Source organism: Eptesicus fuscus, chromosome 9, assembly GCF_027574615.1.
Source record: "Eptesicus fuscus isolate TK198812 chromosome 9, DD_ASM_mEF_20220401, whole genome shotgun sequence".
In the NCBI taxonomy this organism is placed as follows: Eukaryota; Metazoa; Chordata; class Mammalia; order Chiroptera; family Vespertilionidae; genus Eptesicus; species Eptesicus fuscus.
Window position 1 is genome coordinate 13,481,900 of NC_072481.1, and position 13,602 is coordinate 13,495,501.

At 57.9% G+C, this 13,602-nt stretch overlaps 1 protein-coding gene across 1 annotated transcript in view; it reads left to right on the forward strand.

Moving 5' to 3' along the window:
* The window catches only part of EPHB2 (EPH receptor B2), a 117,402-nt gene that overhangs the window by 64,629 nt on the left and 39,171 nt on the right, over window positions 1-13,602 (forward strand). The window lies entirely within an intron of this gene.

Below are 13,602 nucleotides of genomic sequence, written 5' to 3' on the forward strand. Positions count from 1 at the left end.
GAATGTGGGCAAGCTCTCCCCTTCTCCCTGCGTCCTCGTCCGTCTCCTTGAGGCGCCAGATGCCAGGACCTCTTGAGTGGGATTTTCATTAGCATTCGAGTCACAGGCTACCAGGGCTCAAGCAGGGCCAACCTTTCGGGGTCCTGGGGGAGGCAGGGCTTCGGGGAAGCACCCAGAAAGGCAAGGAGAGACCGGCAGGCGTTGGAGGCCTGGGCTCCTGAGCTTGGTGTCCGTGTGCCCCGGGGAAGGCACGCCACGGCTGTCAGCCTCAGTTTCTCATCTGCAGAATAGAGGAGACTCATCCCAACGGCGTGGTGTTGTTAGGACAAAGGTGCCCAGACGGAAAGTGCCCTCCTGGGCATAGCGGTGTCTGTCCCGGGGCCAAGCAAACCAGGTGGCAGGCGCCTGGTAATGACCCTGTCTCACTGAGGAGGAACCAAGGCACTGAGGTTGTGCCACCTTTGCAAATATTATTCCCATCAGCCACACACTCTTCTCTGCAGGGGTTGCGTTTTAAATGCCACCTTTTCAGAAAGGCCTTTCCTGGCCACACTCCCTAAAGCAGTGGTCGCCAACCTTTCGGTCCTCACGAACCAGCAGTGGCCCGTGGACCCCGGTTGGCAACCGCTGCCCTAAAGGCAGTCACAAACTGTGTTTAGTGTTTGTGTTTGTCCATTGCTTCTTTCCCTCTGGCTCTCGCCCTAGACCCTCGGCTCCATGCGGGTAAGGGACCACGTCCTCCTTAGCCATTGCCCCTCCGGCGCCAGCACAGAGTGGGCTCAGCCGTGTGTGCGAATGGCCGCCAGGGACGGTGAAACATGCCTTCGGATTTGGGCTACAAATTCTAATTGTCTTAGGGACCCATCGAGAAGCACATTTAGTTCCCCTCTGCCACAAACAAGGCCACGCCCCCACCCCGGCCCTCCGTGCCCCCAGCCGTAAAATGAGGTGTAAAGTGAGACATTGAACCATCTCTTCTCTAAAGTCCTTTTCGCTCTAAAAGACTCTGAGTAGGCACAGGAAGGGGGAGAAAATTGTATTGAATTTGTATTGCCTGTTGGGTTGAAAAAAAAAAAAACCCACTTCTGCCAGGAAATCTCTCTTACTCTGTCACTTTCTCCACTGGCCTGGAAAAAAAACTGCCCTGCGCAGGCCCGGGCCTGCGGAACCCACCCTGGAAAAGTCACAGGCCCCCTCCTGCCCGGCGTCGGGGCCCCTGAAAGGTGTGTGGCAGCTGCTTCCCCGGGGGGTCCGGGGGTTTGTTGCCTTAACCGAGCTCATGGGCAGGTAAAAAATTCCAGACATGTTCTCTGCTGACAGCTAATTGTGTCCTTTATTAATGACCATGGCTTTCTTGGGGCAGGTGGGAGGAGGGAGGAGGCCAGTCTCAGCACGGGGGGGGGGGGGGGGGGGGGGGGGGGGGGGCCTCCCTCAGGTGGAGCTGATGACCACATTTCTGGATCCCATAGAAGGGGAAGTGCTACATGAGGTGACCCCGAAAATGCACCCCCCAGCTGGAGAGGGGAGGGACTTTCCCAGGCTCCCCAAGCCCAGCAGGGGTGGCTGGCGCTGACAAAAGAAGGCAGGGGTTTGGAAATCTGGCAGCCCAGGTTCTGGGTCCTAAGTTGGCCCCTCAGAACACAGCCACCAAAGTACAGTGGGTGGCTGGCTGCAGGGACCCGCAGCGGGGTAATGGCCCGTGGCAGCTCGGGAGATGGTCCCCAGCTCCATCCGGCCATCACCCCCTTGGAGCACCAGGACTGGGCCCGCCCGGCCCTTCCTCAGTGACCCACTACACCACCTGTCAATACAGCAGCCAGATGTGCGGGGGGACGCGGACCTGGCCCTGCCAGATGTGTCAAGCTTTCCCCGACACATCCGGCTTCCCCTCGGGCACATTGTGATTATTATTTAACACTCGCTTTTCCAGCGTCTGTGAGGCCTGAGGATTGCAGGCTGGGAGGAGGCCCTGGCGTGTCGATCCAGCTTACGGTCTGGGCGCCTGTTTTCTCAAGGACCCAGCGAGGACCTTTATAAGCCCTGTGCGGTGGTAACCTCAAGCTGGAGAGAGAGATTTTGTGAGGCTCTGTTTGTTACCCACTTTCTCACTAGGACCTCATGTTAACCTAGAGAGGAAGGCAGAGTATGGAGCATTGACCTCAATTATAGAAGAAAGATGTGAGGCTCAGAGAGGGACATAGTGAAGAAGTCGCTGAGCTAGGACTTGAACCAGGCAAAGGAAATTACACGTGCAAAGGCCCTGGGGCCAGAAGTGGCTGATGTGTTCCAGGACAGCCAGGAGGCCAGTGTGGCTGGAATGGAGTGGACAAAAGGGAGAGTAGCCCTGGCTGGTTTGGCTCAGTGGATAGAGCGTCGGCCTGCGGACTGAAGGGTCCCAGGTTCGATTGCGGTCAGGGGCGTGTGCCTTGGTTGCGGGTACATCCCCAGTAGGGGAGTGTGCAGGAGGCAGCTGATCGATGTTTTTCTCTCATCGATGTTTCTAACTCTCTGTCCCTCTCCCTTCCTCTCTGTAAAAAATCAATAAAATATATTTTTTTTAAAAAAGGGGAGAGTAGTACGAGGTAAGTTCAGAGAGGTAAAGGGGATACAGTTATAAAAATAAATAAAAATGAAATGCCTACCCATAAGTTTAACCAGCGAGGTAAAGTGAGCTTTGCGGGCTCTTTGTACCCCCAGTGAGATGGGAACTATTGAAGGGCTTTGAGCAGAGGAGCAACCCACCTCCGACTCCTGTTCTGTAGGATCCCTCTGGCTGGTACGTTGAGAGCAGACCACAGCCAGAGGGGAGGCGGGAGGGCTGGGGCAGAAGCCAGGACACCAGGCGGGAGGCTCCTGCAGGGATCTGACAGCTGCCACTCCTCTTCCCCTCGGCCTTCCCTGCCCGTCTGGGCAGCAGGACTCTGGGGCTGCAGCCCTGGCTCCATCAGCCTCGGACTTGCTGTGTGACCTTAGGCAAGTCATTGTCCATGTCTGACTCATGTCGCCTGTCGTCATAAAATGAGAAGCTTGAACCAGAAGATCATGCATATTCTCCTGCCCTCCAATGACCCGACCCCACCTGCCTCCCCAGCCTCCTCTCTCGCCTCTTTCAGCCTCGAACTTCATGCTTCGGCGATCCTGAACTATGTGGCTCCCCAGGCGCACACCGTGCCGGTCACGCCTCTGTGCCTTCGCACGGGCTGTCCCCACCGCCTGCGCCGCCCTCTCCCGTCGGCAGCCCTGCAGGTGGAGAGCCTGCGTCCTTCATCAGGCCTGGGTAGGATCTCTTCCCCCTGAGCCACCCCTTTCCTCGGTGCTCCTGGGCACGTGGACAGGCCCTGCCGATCTTTGAGAGACAATAGAACGAAGTGGAGGTGGACCCAGCGCTGGCTGCAAATCCCAGCTGCACCTCTGGAGTTGCCTCACGGTTCTGAGCCTCTGTTTCCTTGTCTGTAAAATAGAGATAATTCTACTTCCTGCTCCCAGGGTCAAGGTGAGGATGCAGTAAGATTGTAAGGCACCTAGCCAGTGCCCGGGTGAAGCCAGAGTCTAGCTGCAGAGAAAGGGCCGTGGAGTGAACAAACACTGGGGGTCGCCCTGGACAGTGTTGCCCCAGATCTCTTGAGGGGCCCTGGCCAGGCCCCCAGGACAGCCTCCCAGCCGCCCCATGACCCAGGGGGATTCCTGTCCACCCCTCCTGTCACCAGCCCCTCCCTCCGCTCACCTCCTCCATCAAGGCCTGGTCGGCTGCGGCACAGCATTGGAAATGTCCTTAATTGCTTCACCAGAGTGGGGAGTCACCCTGCAGGCAGATAATTAAAAAGTTCAGAGCTTGATTAATTGGGAGGAAATTGGAGGAATGGGGCTGCCTGCTGGGTGGGAGCTCCCAGCCCCTACGTGGGGATAGCATGGAGGGAGGCAGGCCAGAGCCCAGACTGGGGGCCAACATAGGATCCAGGGGCTGGAAGGGCGTGAAGCACCCTCACCTGCCTTTGCAGGTCGTGGGGTGCAGGGTCTGACTTCCCCAGGAGACTGAGCTCTGCCACCCCCTCACACCCACATGCAACAGGGGGGGAGATGTCAAGAGACACAGTGATCATGAAAGTTCTGGTTACTCTAGCCTTGGGGCCAAGGGGCCTACAGGCCTGCTCTGTGCCAGGCAGTGGGCGAGGCAGGCGAGGTGTCTGTCCACACGGAGCTCACAGTTGGGTGGGTGGGAAGGTGGGACATGGGGAGACAGATGTTAACGAAATGCCAAGAAGAATGATGAAGGTGGGATGCATTGACAGCCATTCCTGGGGGCACAGGGAGGGGTTCTGGGGGCTCTGACATGGTCTGGGGGGCTCCAGAGGCCTAGAACAAAATCTCCAGTCCACACACAAGATGAGTGACCTTAAGCACAAGAATGCACCTTTCTGAGCCTCAGTCAGTCAGCAAACACTTCCAGAGACCTCCTGTCCATCACCTCTCGGCCAAACACCGGAGCTGAGAGGCCCCGGACATAGTGGATTCCCACTGTCAGCCAGGCGCAAAGCCTGGCACAGGAGGCAGAGAACTACAATCGTATAATTGTGCAGGGCAGACAGAGTGGCTCGGCCCCAAACCCCAGTCCTAGGAGAAGGGCCCAAAGGTGATTTGGGCTGGAGCTGAGATTTAAAGGCTGAAAAGGAGTTGGCCGGGCTGGAGCTGGGGCAGTGTATCAGGCCGAGGGAACTGCCTGAGCAGAAGTGACCGAGCACAGCTTGCTGGGGAGCTGACGCTGCCTCCTGTGACGGGGTCCCAGGGCGCAGCTGGGCGGGGCTGGGAGCTGAGGTGGACGCACCCCAGGCACAGGGGAGCACTGCGGGGTCTGCAGCAGAGGAAGGGCTCGGCAGACGGCGGGGTGGAGTCTGGCCGGGGGAGGCCCTGGGTTTCCCGCTCAGGCAAAGAGGAGGTGAGTTAACACAGTGCCTTCTGACTTCTGTAGTCCTGCCAGCTGCTGGCGAGGAGCCACAGAGCCCAGGTCCCAGCAGGGCAGGCATGGGGGTCCCAGCAGGGGGTCCTGGGCATGTGAGGATTTGGGGGGGGGGGCGCAAGATGACTGACATCCCCTGGGTGGTCCCAGTAGGAGCTACCACCACAGGGGAATGACCCTGAGGCGCTCCCTGGATGTAATCTGGCCAGGCAGCCGCCCCCGCCCCCCTTTCCAGGGGAGGGAAGAGGGGAAGAGGAACACTGAGGGCTTTGGAGGCAGGTGTGAGAGAGAACATGGACTGTGGGAGTGCAGGCTCTGCCCCTAACTCCCTGAGTGACCTTGGGCGAGGGGATGGGCTAGGGAAACTCCTGGCTTAGCACCGGGCAGGCGCACGTTAGCCACAGGGATAGAAGCCCCTTCTATCCCAGGAGCTTGCCGCCTGCTTCCAGCGTGGCCTTGCCCATGGCGCAGAGGACCGGGCACCCTGCCCAGCCAGCCTAGGGGACTGACTCCCCTGGCTCAACCTCAGCAGCAAAAAACAAGAAGCGTGCAAAATGCAAAAGCCACTTTGCATGGGGGAGACCCCAAGCCCCGCCCACTTAGCCACAAGTACAGCACAGGCTCAGCCCTGGCATGTGCACGGCACGAGCCCCAGAACATACACAAGTCAGTGTTTCCCTGGCTCCGGAGAACGCAGGGCCCAGGGCTGGGTGCCGGCCCGTCCACAGCCGGAGTCCCGCAGCTGGCAGAGGCCGTAGAGATGGTCCTGCTCGGGCCCCGAGCGGGCTCACAAAGCAAGGGCTGCGAGGGCAGCCGAGTCCGGGCCTCCCCGCTCTGGGCCAGGACTTTCCTCTGTCCAGTCAAATTCCTTTCCCCGACCCAAACCCAGAACTTCTTGGAGATCCCAAGGCAGGACAATATGCCCTCTGCCTTCATACCACCTGGCACTGCTGAGCCCAGAGCTCAGCCCCTGGCCCCTCTGCCCACCGTGGCCAGCACTCAGCCTGGTTAAAAGAGGGTGCTCTAGCCCCGCCTCTTACAAGCAGGGCCTGGGCCCTTTGTCTCAATGTCCCAGTGCCTGGCACATAATAGGGGCTTAATACATGTCCCCAACTGGACCCACTGTCCCGAGGGCGGGGCTATATCTTTGTCCCTGTATCCCCAGGGCTGAGCACATAGCCGGTGCTGGGCCAAGAGTAAATGAGGACAACAACCTCGAACACGTGTAGCGCTTCACGTGAGCCGGGCAGGCACTGCTGCGAGTGCTGTCTCTATATTGCCTCGTGTAATCTTCGCAACAAATACAACGTCGGTGTTATCATTACCCCCATTGTGTAGACAAGGAAACTGAGGCACAGAGTTAAGTAACTTGCCGCTGTTAGCCAGAGGCAGGTCTGGGACGTAGCCCTGGCAGCTGGCTCCACAGTCCATGCCCAGGTTCAGTGTCATCAGACCTCCTGCTCAGTTCTCAGGAGCAGGAGCTAAACTGTGGTGAGCACTCCTCTGCCTAGAGCCACCGGACACCCAAAAGGCAGAGACGGCTCTGACCGGTTTGGCTCAGTGGATAGAGCGTCGGCCTGCGGACTGAAGGGTCCCAGGTTCGATTCCGGTCAAGGGCATGAACCTCAGTTGCGGGCACATCCCCAGTAGGGGGTGTGCAGGAAGGCAGCTGATCGATGTTTCTAACTCTCCCTTCCTCTCTATAAAAAATCAATAAAAAATAAAAATAAAAAAGACAGAGACGCTCTTCCCCGCCCCGAAACCGGCCACTCTGGGCCGCGAGCTTTTGACTTCATTGTAGCATCAGTCGTTTGGGGAGTAAACTGGAGTCTCTGGGAGGACAGGGGGGAGCAGAGCAGCAAGCCAACCAGGGAGGTTCGAGGATCACCCAGTGCCAATTAGCGGCCCCACCGTGCCAGGCCCAGATGGAGCCCCGCCTTGGCCTGACTGAGGGCTCACTCGGTCAATTATCACCTCTCCCCGGAGCCCGGGGGGCAGGCGGGAGGAAATCTGCTTCTTTGTAATCCTCCTCCCTGGCCGGCCGGCCGGCTGCCATCCCCGCCTGCAGTTGCCTGGCCAAGGGCTCTGGGCGTCAGCAGAAGGCGGGTGCTGGCTGGCTGCTTTGGCCCCAAGTCCTGTGTTTGGGGCCCAGGCTTTGCCTCTCCCTTGCTGAATGACTGCCTCATGCCCCATCCCAAGATGGTCTCCGGTCCTCATGGTGATTTCTGTGTCTGGTTATACCCAGGCACAATGTCTTTGGAACGACAAAGACTTGCCGTCAGTCTTCAGCTCTGCTGTTCAGCTCTGTGTGACTTTGGCGTGGTCACTCGCCCCCTCTGAACCTCAGCCTTCTCATCTGTAAAAAGGGGGTGTTAATGGTACTTCAGTGGGTGGTCATGTGAATTTAGTGAGAAAACCCATGTAAATCACTTGCCCTAGGCCCCGCACCTGGGAAGCACGTGATAAATGGGAATTATTATTGTCCTTGCATGCTGGGTGAGGAAGCATAGCTAACATTGATGTAGCACTTGCTGTGTGTTCTAAACGCTTCGTGTGTCTGAACCTGTCAAACCCACAGTCCCTGCCCTCACGTTGCTCCCTGTCCAGTGGGGAGACAGACCTACCTTCATTCAGAAAACTGAATTAACTGAGCACCTTCCATGTGCCAGACCCTACAATGGGTGCTGGGCATGTGGAGATTAAAGACCCAGCCTCTATCCCAACCAGTGGGCAGAACACAGAGCAGTCACCTGTGGGTTAGGTCCAGTGGTGGGATGGAGCTGGTCTGTGCCAGCTTGGCTTACAACAGCCAACTGTGGGCATTTCTTCCCAGCTCAGGTCTCTCAAACTGCCCTGGTGGGAGTGTTTACAGCACAGAAATCAGCAAATACGACAAATCACAGCTCCCCCCGCCCCAGTCAGCCATTTACCAGCACATCACTGCCTACGGAGCATGTGTCGGGCGTGCTCAGTGGAGGTCTGAGTTATCTGCTGTGGAGAGCGGAGGGCAGGCCTCCCAGAGGGGCACAGGTCAGATTCACCAATCCCGGGGGACAGGATGATGGGGGAGGGGGGGGCACTCAGGCAAAGGGACGGGTGTGTGCAGCCAGGGCATCGAGGGAACTGCGAACAGATGAGAGGTGACAGATGGGGCTGGAGACGTACACAGCACGGTTGCCTGAGACTTAGGGTGTTTCCAGGATACGGGGCTTGCAGTTAGGATGAGTAGGTCACCCCCATGGGCAGGCCCCTGGGGAGACCCTTGGGGAGAACAAATGAGACGTGGAGAGGGATCTGAGCGTCCATGCGGCCTGGTGACATTGAGATGATAGTGGTGGCACCAGACCTGGTATTGGGGCATGTTTGTTCATTCAGGAAATATATATTGAGCACCTACTGTGTTCCCACCACTCTGTCCCACCAGTGAGGGACCCAGTGAGACCAGACAAACCTGGTTCCTCTCCAGGTCTTCCCAGTGCAGGGAAAAGATGGCGCACACGTTTATACGCTGTTTTCTAATATACAGTGGACCCTTGAAAAAAACGAGGGAGTTAGAGGCACCAACCCCCCGTGTGGTTGAAAATCTGCCTATAACGTTTGACGCTACAGTCAGCCCAGGCTCAAGGGTTGACTGTAATCGCACATTGTGATGAAGGAAACAGAGGCAGACATTGGAGCGAGAGCATCCCTTTAGTCAGGATGGCCGGGCAGGCCTCTCCAGAAGGTGACACGTAAGCTGGGCCCCGAAGGATGAAAAGGATCAGGCATGGGAAGAGCAGGGACAGCGGTCCAGGCAGAGGGGACAGCATGGCCAGAGGCCCTGGGTGAGAACACTCCTGATGGCCGGGGGCTGGAGCCCAGTAAACGAGGGGAGGGGCAGGGAGTGGCAGGAGGACAGCAGAGCCAACCGTGCGGGGCTGTTGGGCCGGGGCGCGGTGTGGAGGTTCATTCTGGTGCCTGGCGGGGAGCCGCGGCTGGTCCTAAGCAGGGTGTGGTGGGTCCGACTCATTCTCATCAGATCGCGGAGCATCGTGGGCAGGGAGGCCTTTGAGAGACGCTCACTTCGTCTGCCCCATGCAGGTATCATCAGCAACCTTTCTGGGGAAGGCTGAGTCTCAGAGACGGCAGGTGCACCTGAGCCCACGCTCCTGTCAGGGGTACCGCTGCCGAGTCTGTGTCTTCAGGTCTCGCTGTTGTCTTCCCACTTCTGTTCGAGACTCAGATGTTGGCGGGACGGGTGCCTTCCCAGCTGAGAAGCTACGAGCAGCATGGCCCCTAGGGCTCCGGGCTCTGTGGATGGCAGCTGCCCCAGGCCTCTCCGTGGGAGAGGAGGCGGCTGACGGGAGCTGAGGCCCCGGCACACCCCGCAGCCGCACAGTATGGCTGAGAACAGGAGAGAGCCGTGTGTGTCTGCTCCTCTCTGGGCCTCAGTTTCCTCAAATGTCAAGGAAGGTGGTTGAGCTGGATGCTCTTCCAGCTCCTCGCTTCATCCACCCATCGCCCACTGGGTACCCGGCACCGTATTGGAAGGTTACAGTCCAGACAGGTACTTACAGGTTCACAAGTAAGTAATTAAAATGGTCAGCTCAGGGACCTGAGGCTGCGTGGTGCCGGGCTGGGGCTGGGGGACCTGAGGCCGCGCCCCCCTGAGGCCGTGCCCCCGCCCCGGCGTCCGGATGTGAAGCTGCATCCGGCCTAGGAGCTTAGGGAAGAATTCCCTGCAGAGGTGGTACCTGCGCTGAGTCTTAAAAGAATGTAGGACTTCCCCTTATGACAAAGGGAGGGCACTCCAGGGAACGAGGGCAGGACCACCCAAGGCCAGAGGTGTGGAGGGGGGCCTGGGGGCGGCACCCTATGTAGTTGGTTGTATAGACCATCAGGCACAGGCTTGGGGTAGTGGGCACTGGGAGATGGGCATGCGCCAGCCCTGGGGGCCCCGGGGGCCTGAGGTGCTTGGAGGCTATTGTGAGTTTTTTTTAAATAGCCGTTTTATTGTGATACTAATTGCCCAGTGCACGAAATTCATGCACATTAAAAGGGCATTAATTAGAGGAAATATTTTAATATTGCTATTTGCCCTTTCTCTATAATAGAAGTGTCCAACTGGCCCCCACCCCCGTTGGGCAACACCAAGACCCGGCCGGCACCCCCCCCCCCCCAGCCCCCTGTCAAGCCCCGCCAGGCAGGGGACGCAGCCTCACATCCGGGCACCAGGGCAGGGGGCGCGGCCTCAGGGGGGGTGCAGCCTCAGGTCCCCCGGCCCCGGCCTGGCACCACGCAGCCTCAGGTCCCTGCTAATGGGTCCTTAAGGCATCATGGCATTACAGTGTTACGGCATCACAGCATGACAACCATTTGCATATTAGCCTTTTATTATGATGATAACTGCTATACCATACAGTTCCCCTATTTAAATTGTACCAGTCATTCACTTTGGGTATATTCAGAATTGTGCGGCCATCACCACAATCAGTTTTAGAACGTTCTCATCACCTCAGAAAGAAACCCATCACCCATCAGCGTCATTCCCCATGCTCTGCTCGCCCCAGCCCCGGCAACCACTAATCTCCGTGCTCTCTCTCTGGGTGTGCCTGTTCGGGATAATTTCATAGACGTAGAAGCATATACTATGTGGCCTTCTGGGACGGCTCCTTTCACTAAGCAGTGTTTTCAAGCTTCACCCGTGTTGTAGCATGAATCCGTCCTTCATTCATTTTTAGGGCCAAATAATATTCCATTATAAGCCAGGGTGGGTTTTTAAGTGGCACATAAAGGCTTTGGAAAGCGGTCCTGGAGGGTGGGCAGGAGGAGGCCAGATGGCCGGAGAAGCTAAAGAGTGGGTGGGAGGGCAGCGAAGAAGAGCCAGGAGCGGGCGCTGCTGGGGCGGGAAGACGTGGTAATTGATTGGCTGCAGGGGGAGCGGGGAGGAAGGACAGGACAAAGGGTTTGATGAAGCACCGTGCCAAGAGATACAGAAACCACAGGATGCCGGGTGGGAGGGCCAAGGGGTGGCTGGGCAGCACACCTAATGAGAGAAAGCTCCTGGACGAGGCGGCCTGGGTGTCTGCGAGGGGCCGGACCTGGTGGTGGGAGAGGACAGCCGGGAAGGCGGTCCAGATGGAGGGGCTGGCACAGTACGGAGGGGAGAGTGGGCAGCCACTACAGCCGGGCCCAGGGAATCGCCAGCAGATGGAAGAGGCACACTAAACATGGAGCCAGGAGGATCTTGGTCTTGGAGCCAAAACCCTTTGGCATCTATGAGAATGGTCCTAGACGCTCACAGGAGCCCTGTGCCCCCATTCTAAAGCAGAGAAAACTGAGGCTCAGAGAGGTCAACTACTCAACTAGAGCCAGCAGGGGAAGGTTGGTGCCTAAGAGGAAGACGAGAGGGAAGGAGGGAGGGAGGGAGGGAGGAAGAGAGGGCAGGAGGACGTGGGGGCCCCAGAGACAGCACGGCAAAGAGAGAGTCCTGGACAGGTGCCTGGAGCAGAAGCTGCCAGTCCCTGCTCAGCACTCATGGACCGCTGACGCAATGCGAGTCGCATCGAGGTGGTGTGGTGTGGTGTGCTGTCGTGTGGTGTGGTGTGGGATGGTGTGTGTGGGGTGGTGTGGGGTGGTGTGGTGTGGTGTGGTGTGGTGTGGTGTCGTGTGGTGTGGTGTGGCGTGGCGTGGCGTGGCGTGGCGTGGTGGTTAGAGAAGTGGCCCCTGGAGTCAGACCACCTGGGAGCGAATCCCAGCTCTGCCACTGTAAGCCCACGTCCTTGGGAAGTTACTTCGCCTCTGTGCTTTGGTTCTCCATCTCAAAACTGGGGTGATGACATCACCTCCGTCATGGGCGGGGTGCGGCTTGGATGAGTTATTATGAGTTAAGTCCTTAGAACAGCCCAGCATTTCATCAGGACTCAATAAATGCCGGCCGTCTCCCACGGGTGCTCCAGAGCCGTCTCCCCAGCAGTGCGATGGAAGCCCAACACCCCCCGAGAGGCGCCATTGCCATCCTTGCTGGTGTCGCGCTAGCCTGGTCGGTGTGTCAGAGTCGGGCTTCCCCCTCACCTGGCAGCTCCTTAAAGACTGGGCTGGAGCGGGTTCTTCTCCGAGACCCCCACAGGGCCTGGTCAGGGTGGCATCATCAGGGGGGTGTTGATTAGGGGGGTTGCAAAGTGGGGGGAGGGGGTGCGTTTTCTAGCGGCAAGCCCTGAGATTGCAACTGCAACCCCTAACCCCTCCCAGCCCTGGGCCAGTACTGCTCATCGATTGCAATACTCACAGCCACGTTAGGGAGTAGATGCTCTTACCAATGAGAAAACTAGCTCAGAGAGGTTGAACCACTTGTCTGAGGTCACCCAGCAGATTGGTATTTGAACCAGCTAGTTTAATAATGCCAGGAATTGTTCTAGGCATTTTTGCCTAAGTTAACCAAATGTCCTCCTCACCACGACTCTAGGCGGTAGATACTATTGTCCCCATGTTACAGGTGAGGGAACAGCTTACGTGACTTGCCCAAGGTCACACTGCTGGCACGGGTGGAGCTGGGATTTGCAGGCAGCCTGCATGCTGACCACCGCCCTTCACTGCCTTGCTACGTGCATGGCCTCCAAAGCCCAAGCTCTTTCCTCGTAAGCAGGCAGTTTCTAGAAGCATTTAGATGGAGCTTCTGAGTGTCAGGTTCTGTGCTAGGCACAGGGGGAGGGGCTGCGAACCAGACATCGCTCCGATCCTCGGGGAGCTGAGAGCAGGGCCAGGAGACCCCTTGATGAGTGATTTGCTAAGCCTTGGACTTGAAAGATACGTTTGGAGTCTGCGGCTGGAAAAACGATTTGGGAAATGTATGTTAGCCTTTCATATGGGAGGAAAGGGATGCTCAGAGAGGTGGGGTTGCTGGCCAGAGCTCACACAGGACTCCAGCATGGAATGTGATCAGGTGAGAGCCCCGGCCGGTGGACAGCTTAGCTGCATTTCGTCCCAAGGAGGAACTTGCCCCTTGCACAGCTCTTCCCTGTCCACCTTCTCACCTACACCTTGCATGATCCCCCCCGCCCCCCCCCCCACGGCGCCACAGCAGAGCTGGGATGATGAACCCCAGGCGGTGGAGGAAGGAGCAGGCCAGGAAAGGGGCAGGGCCTAGAGCCCAGGCCTCCTGATTCCCAAGCCAGGGCCAGAAGGAAGGGCCCACTGGCCCACACAGGAGGGATGACCTCTTGTAGGTCCGAAGCCTGAGCTGTCGGGCCTGAACCCAAGTCCTGAGCATCCCCCAGAGCAGGGAAGAAGGCCAAAGACCCTGTGAGATCCCAGATGGCTCAGTGCCCACCAAGTGCAAACACTGCCCTCCTCAGGCTGTCCCTGGTACTTCGGAGCCCTTTATTTAGTAAATTGACCAAACACCTGTTATAACCACTACTATTCATTGGGCACCTATACTGTGCAAAGCCTCATGTCATGTGCTTTACACGCTTACACCAAAGGCCCACAATGGCCCGCAGAAATGGGCCTTACAATCATAATTTTGCAAGTAAGGAAGCTGAGTCTCAGAATGGTTAAGCCACTTGTCTAGGGCCACACAGCTAGTCCAAGGACAAACTGGGACTCAAACCCAGGTCTGCCTGCGTCCAAAGCCAGTGGCCTTGCCTGCTCGACCACATCGCCTCTCT